General features: G+C 44.4%; 1 pseudogene; it reads right to left on the bottom strand.

Annotated features, from left to right (window-relative positions):
• Positions 1-835: 835 nt before the first annotated feature.
• On the bottom strand, positions 836-6,983 carry LOC100771418 (annotated as a pseudogene).
• Positions 6,984-11,895: the final 4,912 nt, after the last annotated feature.

Here is an 11,895-nt window from a genome sequence, read left to right as displayed (position 1 = left end):
GTAAAGCATGTTGTCATAGTTTTCAACCAGGACTGAAATAGAAAAGGGTTTTTCTGGCTAATAGTAAATCTCTGTTCCCTGAGCATCCTGGCCACACAGAGTCCATACCTTGTCCAGAGGGAATGATATATCCTTTAAATCAAAGATGAAGACATTATATGTGAGCCACTTTCACTTCTAGAAACAACGTAAAAAGTCTAAATTACAGTCACACATCACAAAAGAAACCAACACACTATTCATTTCTAACTTTTCTATGTAGCTATTAGATGCTACATAGAAATTAAATTTTAGATCAATTAAAGGCCAAATTAGTAAACTAACATTGCTTTATAGTGCAGGAGACACACAAGAGGTGGCAACAATGCAATAGGATGCTGAAACTGTGGACCACAGGTTCCCACAGTCCACAGATTTTCCGGTCCCTTTTAAAGGCCTCATTCTCCAGTCTTGGATGAACCCTGCAAGCACTGGACAGGGCTTCCCACTGCCTATCTCAGAACTCCAGGTCTGAGCTGGCCAGCAGAATAATTCTGGTAGAGAGACAGTCAAATCTATTTGTGACTATTGGCAGAAAAGCTCACCAACCAGAAAGAGCACAACTAAAATGGTAAGTGTGAAGCAGAAGGCTAGGTTTAAGAAATGAAAAAGGTGAAATCTTCTGACTGAAAGTCAGGTGATTTTTTTAAAACAATCTCCAGAATGCCACATTATGGATACTAGTGAGGGATGGAACTCACACTGTGACATTTACTTAATGCACACGGAGATACAGAGTCTTCTGGCCGTCTGGTGGCTGTGTAGTGTGGGAATGTGCAGTGTGCTTGTAGCACACTTAAAATCGGGTGTAGGCATTTTGAGGCTGCTGCTGTGGCTGTGGCTTTAAAGGCTGCTGGGCTTGCTGGGGCTGTAGGCCAATCTGCTGGGAATAGGGGTCCTCCATGGATTTGACAAACATGGTAGTTCTGGAGCCAGTTTTCCACACGATGCCATTGGCTTCTCACTGAGGACTCCACTGTAATGCTGTGTGTTCCAAGGACAGCAAAGTTCAACAGAAACTGGGTGCTGAAGTAATCAGTATGCGGCTCAACCCTGTGTTCCATCTCATTGGTTATGCTATCAATGGGAATCTTGAAATCTTGGCCGGATTTACTCTGCAGTGTGGAAGAAACACTCAGACACACAGACTGAATTCTGCGGAAGAGTACTGGTTTAGAGACATGCTGAACAACACCTTCTACCTTCAAGGCCAGCTGCTGGTTATTCTGTACAGCAATGGGCTCTGCTGGGCTCTCGAGAGATGGCGACAGCAAGCTTGATGCTGGTAGACTGCAGTTTCTGGAAAAAAGTATCTCTGAAACAAAAGAGTAACTTTCAGCAAAGTGATGATGGCGTTGCAGAGGCATGCCGTGTGCATGTAGGAAACGGGTGTATTTCTGGATGAGCCACTCTACCTCTTCCAGTACATGGCTGTAAACGGCCATCATCCTTCTCTCATACTCACTGTCAGCGTGGGCAGTTCCCATGAAGCCATACTTCTGGAAGCTTGCTGACTCTGGTTCCAAGACCAGGGCTTCTATGGCATGGGCTATCAGTAAGCAGCAATCCTGCTGTAGTTCCAAGTTCCTCAGAGTTGCTTAGTCGGCATCAAAGGATGTCTGATAGAGGTCTCAGTACCGGGAAGCAAGGCTTGGGAATTCTTCCAAGGATTGCTACATCTGATTGGAGATTTGGCCGCACCTCTGAAGATCGTTTCCTAAGGTCGTGGCAATTGTGGTGGCGATTGCAGGGGGAGGGCTTGTCTTTAGGCTGTTACAAGTACAAATAAGTTGCAAGAAGGCTTGGAGAAGATCAATCCTGAGTTTTACAAATTCACACTGAAAACTTAAAGGATTCAGTGGCATGCTGGCAGCTAATGGAGGTGATCCCCTTGTGGTAGAATTTCAAAGACTGAGCAATGCAAGAAAGTGCTGAACTGAAGCTCTCCTCCTGCAGCCCAGTCAGACACTGGGTGTGCAAGAACTCCTTCAGACTCTTCAGCCAGAAGTAGAAGTGCTCTGAAGCAAACTCTGGTACAGCTCTAGGGCGATGTCATGGTTGCCTATTCTGGAAGCCTGCCTGGCAATCCTGTACACAGTCCAGCCACTGGAGACGCTGTCAAGCTACTGCTTGATTATGGCTTTTACTTTCGCAGACAGGACTTTCTGGCTGGCTACAAAAATCACAGTAGCTAAGCTTATCAGAAGTTCCTGTTGCTTGTGCGTGGCTGATCGTCCAATCACCTAGTCACCTTGTAGAGCTCCATAAAGTCACCAAGCATCCTGTCATCCAGTACTGGCAGCTGCATGGCAATGGCTGCCAGGCAGTGGCACATGAGGAACCGGGCTGTGTCCTGAGAGATGTGCAGCTGAGTCAGTAGAGTGTCAACCACTGACCGGCTCAAATGGGGCCAGCCCTTGGCCAGCTTCACCACACAGTTGAGAGCAATCTTCACAGTGAATTGAGCACCTGGACTGTCATCTTGACTACAAAGCACCAGAAGGGATTCCAGGCCAAAGACAGCATCTTGTTCCAATGACAAGAGATCTTTTTCTTGACAAGACAAGGTTACATTAGTTAGCACTCTTACTCCATGAGCTGGGATGCCCCTGTTGCTATGGTAACAGCACTCTTGGGCTTATTTGACTAAATCAGAAGATCTGGGGGAAGAACCTACATTTCCTGGAGCTGCACTGAGGTAATGTTTGATGGCGATGGTGCCTGATAGTGTGGAAAGGACAGACAGCATCCCTAGTTTGAAGCTGCTGTAAGGAGTCTGGAGGTTACATTCACAGAGCGCCTGCATATTCTCATTGCTCCAGATGTGTGGTGTCTTACTGGCAAGCAGCTTCAGATCCTGAACAGCGAGTCTCTTCACTGCTCTCCTGGGGTCACTCTTCAAACACTGCAGCAGAAGCTGGATCTGCTTGGGTGTTTCAACCAGAGAGGAGGCTGCCAGAAGAGTGAAGGTGTACAGAGACACGATGACCATTCTGGGGGAGGGGTAGGATATGACCAACTGCTGGCGAGCACTGGAGGCCAGGATGGCGTCATGGTGTATGTGCTGCAGAATAGGGACCAGCTGCAGCTTCAGGTCCACTGGGGTGGCCAAGCCTTGAATCATTTCATTGATTTCGTTACATATTCCTACAGCAAAATCCTTCGAGTGTGCAGAGAAGTTCGCAGCTGCAAAAACAGCAGCTTCAACTAATACGTTCTTGTGGGAATCCAAACTCTCCTGGATACTGTGATGGGCATTGTTCTTCTCTGTTCAAACTGTTCCCCGAGTTTGCCAGACCTCAGACCTTTGTCCAGCTCCATGAGGGCAGAGTTGGCGTCCAGCTCGTGTTCGCCATAGCCGGCATCGGCCAGGAAAGACTTGGTTGAGTTCCACGCCCTGACCGGGATTGATCCCAGACTTCCCAACCTCCTCGGAGTGATAGCCCTTGCCACAGGATCATCACTGTGAATCGCCGAGAACACCCTCTTCACAAATTTATCCACGTTTAGAATCTTCTCCAGGTGCTTCTCACTTTGATGGGTTACTTAGAGAACACACAGTCTCAGGAAGTTGTTTCCCACTCTGAAAACATCAGCTAACTTGAGGAATGCTGATTTGAGGAGAATAGGGAATGGGTACTTCTGGAAGAGCCTTGGAAAGCGGACAACTGCTTCACACTGTTCCCCGAGTTTGCCAGACCTCAGACCTTTGTCCAGCTCCTGTTCGCCATAGCCGGCATGGGCCAGGAAAGACTTGGTTGAGTTCCACGCCCTGACCGGGACAGCCGATGCGGGACCCATCCGCCTCGTCATAAAGCTCGAAAACCCTCCCCAGGTGCCGCCATCTCCCCACCCCCCACCCGCCACTGCTCGGTCTCCAATATCAATGGTCTTAACTCACCTATAAAAAGACATATTAAATTTGACCTTATTTGACCCATGGAACATTATTGTGGAAACAGCATAAAGTGTGTGATGTAAATTTCAGTATTTACTTACAAATGTCTGCTTATTCTTCCTACCACTGTACTGTCTCTGCTCTTTTGAGGTATGCCTTTGGTCTTCCATGCCAGACTCTGTTAGGAAGTGACATATTTCAGTAAGGAAAAGCACATCGAGCATTTAGGTTAAAAAAGTTTATTTTTAAAATGTATACTTACATCTCTCTAGAGGATTTTTTTCTGTGTTATTGTCCATATTGGATGAATGGAGGCCTTCTGTGGAAGCTTCCTGCAGTCCATTAGGGTCCGACACACTCTGTCAAATGAGTATTGGTGACATGTTTTAGAAAGGTCTTATTTGAATCCCAAGAACATACCTGAATTCCTAATTTTATGGCAAATATACTTGAACATATATGAAGTATATATTGAAGACAATTAGAAATATTTTATACCATAATAGAGGGAGACATTTTTAGGTTTACAGAGAGATCAGGCACTAGGGAAATGTCTGGAGATCTACAAAGATGACACTAGCTAACAATCTAAGCAACAGAGGAGAGGCTACTTTAAATGCCCTCCCCTGGCAATGAGATTGATGACTGACTTATATGCCACCGGATAGCCCTCATTCAACATCTGGTGGAAGTAGAAGCAGACACCCATAACTAATCACTGAACTGAACTGGAATCCAGATACAGAGAAGGACGAGTGAAGAGCACTGGGGTCCAGACCAGGTTGGTGAAACCCAGAGAAACAGCTGACCTGAACATAGGTAACTCTTGCTCCCCAGACTGATAGCTGGGATACCAGCATGGGACTGATCCAGACCCCAGGAACGTGGATTTCATTGAAGAAAACTCAGAAATCTACAGGACCTCCAGTACTTATCCCTAGCGTAGGTGTGGACTTTGGGAGTCCATTCCACATAGAGGAATACTCCCTGAGTCAAGACACACAGGAGTGGGCCTAGGCCCTATCCCAAAGGACACATAGACTCTGATGACACCCTATGGAAGGCCTCACCATCCAGGGAGAGCAGAAAGGATATGTGATAGTTAGGGTTTTAGTTGGGGGTGGGGGTGGCAGGGGAGGACAGGAGGGAGAAGGGAACTGGGATTGTCATGTAAAACAATCTTGTTTCTAATTCAAATTAAAAAATCTGCAAAAAAGAAATATTTTAATAGTAATACTCTTACATACAGTCAAGTTAAATCTTTCATTTTTCATGGCACTTCATTTGTAAGAGAAACACAGAGGACAGCAAACACATTCATCGCATTGGACCTGATGAGCAATATTAACAATTGCAGTTATTTTAATTATGAATTGTAATATTAACTTGCTTTCCCAAATGAATTTGGAAGATGTTTATAAAATAAATAAAGGCCTAATCTATTATCACTGTGCTACCAGCGGGAGCGAGCGAGAGGAGGAGGCAGCGGGCATGGCAGGAGCGGCTTCAGCCTTGGCTGAGGGCCTAGGGGAAGAAGGCAGTGGCGGCAGGCAAGGTGGAGAAGGTGATGGCGACGCGAGGCCCATGAGGCTGCCGCCGGCAGGACAGGCCAAGGCTGGGTGCAGACGGCGGCTTTGGGGGCGCCTACCGGGTGAGTGGCGGCTTGAGGGGGACCAGAGCTGGCGTGGCCGGGCGAACTCTGAAAAGCGCCTGGAAAGCGACAGCGGGCTGGGCTCCCCGGACTGGCAGGGCGGGAAGGGACGCCACCTAAGGCTTCCCGCCTAACCCCGAGGGGCGTCACCACTGGCGTCCCGCCTCTGTCCCCGATGCATCCTCCCTCTTTGTCCCCAGGCTCCCGGTTCCCAAGTTGGGAGGGCAATGGCTCGGGTGGGCCAGGAGCGGGTGGACGGTGGTGCTCCTGCGACTCCCTGGGCGGTTGGGGGCCCAGCAGGGCTGGCACTGGGCGGGCTGGTCTTTGTCTGGCGAGCACGGCCGCTTCTTGGTGGCGTGCTGCGGGGTCCAGCATGTCCTCCTCTGTCTCCCTTGGAGGTTTTTACAGGAGGTTGGGTTCCAGCGCTGTGGAGCGGGAGAGGGACTGGTGGGAGGAATGGGCTAGAGGAGGCGCTAATGCTGTGATTGGGCTAGCTGCTGCGTTTGGAGTTTTTGAGTTGGAATGATTTAAGTGACTTGTATTTAGAATTTGGGGTCTCCCGCACTCCCCACCCTTTTGCGATTATTTGGGATTGCTTTCCTTTGGCTGAGTGATTGAGTTTGGTTTTTCTCTTTTGAAGACATTTTCTGCTCTCGAGAATTGGCAGTGCTATAGATTTCATTGTGATGCCTTATTTTGTTCTCACCAAAACTAGGGGAAATCGAGGAAATCTAGGTAGACAAAGTTCTGGATAACATATCTTGTGTGTGTCTGAAGTCCACAAGTTATTGTTTTTGTTGTGCACCCTTAAAAGTGGATATATGTAAAAGTGCTGTACAAAGTTATGCAAACGAAAGATTTTAATTCTCTGTTAAGCAGAAATCAGTGTGTCTGAAGTACATGACTATCTGTAAGAAGAGGATTAATAATGTGATTTTTTAATCAAATCCTTCCCTCTGTAGACAAGTTTGTAGGTATTTTTCAGAGCAAGAATGAAAAGCAAAGAGAAACAAAAAGGCCTCACAAATTTAATTGCTTAGCAGATAACTAAATTAATAGTTATTTTTTGTTAAATTTGCAGGTTTCTTTTGGTGTGAGCAGGAATTTATTTGCAGTTACTTTGAGTTTCTGAAGGGCTGTGTAATGAATGGCAAAAGGCTAGTAACTGAAACAGGCTCTTCTGCGGAAAGGGTGAAAAGCTTTGTTAAACCAATCTGTTACACCAGAGAGTGCAGAGTGCTGTAGCAAAGGGCATTTGAGCGAGAAAATGGGCATGCATCTTATAACTGTCTTGATTTGTCATGGCCTTGAACCATTGGTTTCATTCTCTCAATTCTGTTCCTTTAGAGAACCCTGACTGTACAACTGAAGAATAGATGCCAAGGTATTTAGCATTGGCTCACAAAATGCAGTAAAATCTTGTTATGAAGTCTGGAGTTGGCTGTCAGCACAAGTTGGCAAGGGGATCCCAGGGAATTTGTGGTGACAAGATAAAAAGATGAGGCACTCCTATAGTCCTGATAATGTCTTTGGTTTGCCTTGAGTTCAGACACAGCTCTCAGGACTTGAGAGACTTTGAGAAAGTAACAAACAAAATACCATTTCTGAAAGAAGGTTTTGGGTGACAGAAGTTCTGGATAACAGGGCAAACCAATTCCATCACCATGAGTTGGAGCTTCCTGAGTGGCCTGCTAGAGGAGATCCACAACCATTCAACATTTCTAGGAAAGATCTGGCTCACTGTGCTGACTGTTTTTGGAACTGTCCTAACTGCTGTGGGAGGAGAGTCCACTATGATGAACAAAGCAAATTCGTGTGCAACACAGAGCAGGTGGGCTGTGAGAACATCTGCTGTGATTCCTTCGCGCCAGTCTCCCACATGCACTTCTGGGTGTTCCAGATCATCCAGGTTGCAACTCCCTCTGTGATGTACCTAGGATACGCTATTCATAAGATTGCCAAAATGGAACCTGGTGAAGCAGACAAGAAGGCAGCTCGGATAAAACCCTATGCTATGCCTTGGAAGCAGCACCGGGCTCTGGAAGAAACAAAAGAGGACTATGAAGAGGACCCTATGATGTATCCAGAAATGGAGTTAGAAAGTGAGAAAGAAAATAAAGAGCAGAGCCTGCATGCTGCTGTATCCCACCAAGATGATAATAATAGATAATACCTTTGAAACTCCAACCCACCCCAATTAAGTGTTTTCATTTCTAAGAGTAGCCATGGTATGGTGTATCTTTGCTGCAATGGAAACCATAAATATGACAAACAGCGTTGTTTTCTATTTTCATATTTGTCACCCTTTAATGTTCTTCTCATGACTTATTGCTCCAGATAATTCTCTTGAGTACAATATTAAGCAGGAGTGACGATCTTGTACAAATTGGTGTCATGTTGACTTCAAAGGGATGACTTCATATTTTCCTCCATTTAGGATGATGTTGGCTGAGAATTTCTCATTAGATAGCTTTTATTGTGTTAATGTATGGTCATTCTTGTCCTACTCTCTCTGGGACTGTTATCAGGAAGGCATTATCTGCATCTATTGAGAAGATTGGGTGATGTTTATCTCTAATTCCATGTCTGTGCTTTTTTAAATCTATTAAAGATGTCTTATCTCTGTGAGTTCCAGACCAAGCCTGCTCTACAAGAGCTATTTCCAGGATAGGCTCTAAAGCTACACAGAGAAACCCTATCTTAACCCCCCCAAAAATATTGACTTATGTATTTCAAAGCATCTCTTTATCTCTGAGACAAAAACAACTTGGTCACAGTGGATCATTTTCGATGTGTATATCTTTTCACATTGCATGGACATTCACTCCCCAAAGCTTAATGGAACATGGCAACAACTTAACGCCAAATCCTCCAATAGGAGAGACCAATACTAAACTCACAATAGCACACCATTCCCTAGGTAACCCCAGGAGGGAATAGGTCTAAGTTCAAATACCGTGGACCACTTTTATATTTGGAAAGCCAACACTGTAGTATCACTTATTGGAATATAGATTTTTATTGTGAGTATTGATTTTGGAACCCCTATGTGTAAATCTTCTCCTAAAACTGTGACACATGTCCTAGAGGATGCTGCCTTATCTGCCATTATGGTATTCTAGATATTATATCTAATGTAGAAATTCAGAGTCAAGGAAGTGTAGTGGTTGGTAGTGTGCTCATGAAATTCATATGCATTACCATGGTTCCCCACTGCCGGAGGACAGCTGACTTCGTAGAACAGTAGATTGTCCCCAACACAGCCGTAGAGATCACCATGGAGGAGCCCAGGTTGCTGTCTAGGCAATATGTAAATCTCAATCCTTTTTCCTGATAAGGAAATCATTATATTTATACTTCCCTATCAATTTTACTCTTCTTGAGTTCCTGTGATGGAGGTGATGGCAGACAGCTTAGCTGCAGCAAGCCAATCTCAGCCAACTCCTCCCGCCTGAAAGTCTGCAGCTCTCTAGACAGCCATTTCATATGTAAACATCAAGCCTTGCTTTCCTTAGAGCTACTAGGTCTCCTGCTGAGTAATCAAAACTCACAGACAGGATTTCCCTGCTGCCAGACTTCATGCTGAGAAAGACATGGCAGGCTGAACAGTTAGAAATACTTTTTACTGTTCCTTTATTTAAAGAACTTGCTTTGCAATGATATCAGCAACCAACCACCTACATGTCATGGTAAATGATGGGATTTGTCAAGATGAGACGGAAAAATGTTTGAACCTTATGTAAGTTGTAGACCTCTGAGGAAGTTACTTAATTATGAGAAAAATGACAGTTAAATGTGACACATGATGCTAATGGAGACTTCAAAGTTCAGAGTTTTAACATATGAACAAGTGGAGTTCTATCCTGGGAGAAGCCTGCAACAATATTTCAAGTGGGCCATTATGGATCACAGTACTTTTCCCACTTTCACACTATATTCTCTAGAATAATGACTCATAGATATAACAGTAACAGTACTCCAGAGCTGATGTTCATTTGCATAAACAGCCTTCCAGAGAACCTGCCCCTAGGATCCCAGATGCTGCACATGCTTGGCACATGAATTGCTTATTTAAAAGGGCTGTTTGACAATCATTGCTGGTCAGATGGAGATGCAAAATAAGGATGATTATGAAGGAAGCAGTATCACTAGGTGAAATCCTCTGGGAAGTGGTTTCTCAGAGTTGGCATACAGAAGTTGTGTTGCAGAGACAGCCAAAGTTGTGCCTTCTCCTGGCAACTGAAATGAATAGTGTCAGATGGTACTGATTTTGAAGGCATAAAGGGATTATGTGAGTAGCTGAGACTTTACATGGTGTGTAGGTCTGTGGCCCCAAAGAGAGTTTATGAGAACCTATTGCTGAATGTGTAGTAAAGTTGCAAGAAGAGATGACAGCAATTTGGACATGCCAGTACCATAAGATGACCCCCCCCCCGCCAAGAACAGCAGCAGCCACAGAGTGGGTTCTAACTGAGTTTAGGACAGGATTCATTGCATGGAGCTAGGGAAGTGAGGGAGCCGCCGGGGCAGAGGAACTGGCCTGAAAGCAGGTCAGAGGATCTTGAGTGGATCCTAAACATTGTGCACTGCAGTTATTTCCATAGTTGCAGTTTGATGCCGCTTTTATTTGCGACTGTGCCCCAGTTCTTCCCTATTGGAATGAGAAAGGATTTCACTTACTTTTGATTTGATGGACGCCAGCAGCTGAGAGACTTTGGGTTCTATAATGGTGTTTATTATTTTTTAAGAGCCTGAACTCATAAAATACTTGAGTTTGTAAGACTATGGCCTGCCTAAGTTGTGAAATGTTTTATATTATGATGTCAATATTTATGTGTGATCTTGGATATGAACAAGAAAGAAAAGGTTGTGAGTTAACAGTGATATGTTTAGTTGTCAAGTTGACAAGGTGTGTGTTGTCCTGGTTAGTTTTATATGAACTTGTCAGCAGCTAGAATCATCAGAGAAGGGAGTCAACAATTGAGAAAAATGCACCCAAAAGATCTGGCTGAAAGCAAGCCTGCAGGGCATTTTCTTAATGAGGGATTGTGAGTGGGGATACTCCTGGGAATGTGCTCCTATTTTTATAAGAAAGTATGCTGACCAGGGCAATCCAACGAGAAGCTATCCTCCATGACATCTGCATCAGTTCCTGCCTCCAGTATCTTTCTTGAGTTCTTGGCCTAACCTTCCTTGGTGATGGGCATTTAAGTGCAAATGTAATAAAAATACACTTGTTCCTCATCAAGTTGCTTTTGCTCATGGTGTTATATTGCCCTAATAGTCACCATAACTAAGACATCTGCATTTACTCCATGCTGGTTGTACACTGGGACAGTTGTTCCATTGCTACTGACACCCAACAGTGACATAGTATTTCCCTTTTTATGGCTTTCAAATGTGATTGAAGACCAGTGACTTCCAAGGACTCCTCTAGTTCCCCAGGCTTATTTGGGAATTGGTGAGGCATCCAAACTCATAGACTATGCAGAAACTGGGTTGTCAGCTTCTCCAGCAGACTGATAGCCATTGTTGGACAACCCAGTACATATAAGTCACTTTCATAAATCCCCTTTGTAATGTGCATGCCTTCTATGTTTTTGTTCCAATAGAGAGTTGTAACTAAAATTGTTTCATAATAATAGTGAGTGTCTCATAACTGAAATGTTTTGTACTGTTTTCTGAATTTCAGACATTTTGGATTCAAGAATGATTACAAGCCAGGCATTGGTGGCGCACAACTTTAATCCCAGCACTTGGGCGGCAGAGGCAGGTGGATCTCTGTGAGTTTGAGGCCAGCCTGGTCTCCAGAGCGAGTGCCAGGATAGGCTCCAAAGCTACAGAGAGAAACCCTGTCTCGAAAAACCCAAAAAAAAAGAATGATTACATAGTTCATCTAATTTACTTATGATAAACAGTTTATTTGGACAATATAAAAGCAGGAGTTTATTTATGTTTTCTATCACCTCATGCATATAGCCTTATAGTGATTATCTATAGCATTTGAGTACACCTGCATTTTCAGTACTAGCCATAACATGAAATGTAGAGTTTTGCAGTTTTGAAACATATCTGAACTCTATAAGTTATATTTTTGGTAAAGATCAGTTATGAGGAAAGTGTAGAGATTGGGTAGAGAGAGGAAGTTTCTGCTCCATATAACTCTTTAGGAGCCAGACACTTTCAGTATTAGACTATCTCCTCTAGGTTCTCAGGATCCATTCTTTCACTTGTCACTGAAATAAAAGAGCAAGAAACATTTTTATCAGGACAATTATGGCCAAGATATTGTAAAGGGTTACCTTAC

Source organism: Cricetulus griseus, chromosome 3 (genome assembly GCF_003668045.3).
Source record: "Cricetulus griseus strain 17A/GY chromosome 3, alternate assembly CriGri-PICRH-1.0, whole genome shotgun sequence".
NCBI lineage: Eukaryota > Metazoa > Chordata > Mammalia > Rodentia > Cricetidae > Cricetulus > Cricetulus griseus.
Note: the sequence above shows the minus strand (reverse complement) of the source record. Positions and strands in the feature narration are given on the sequence as shown.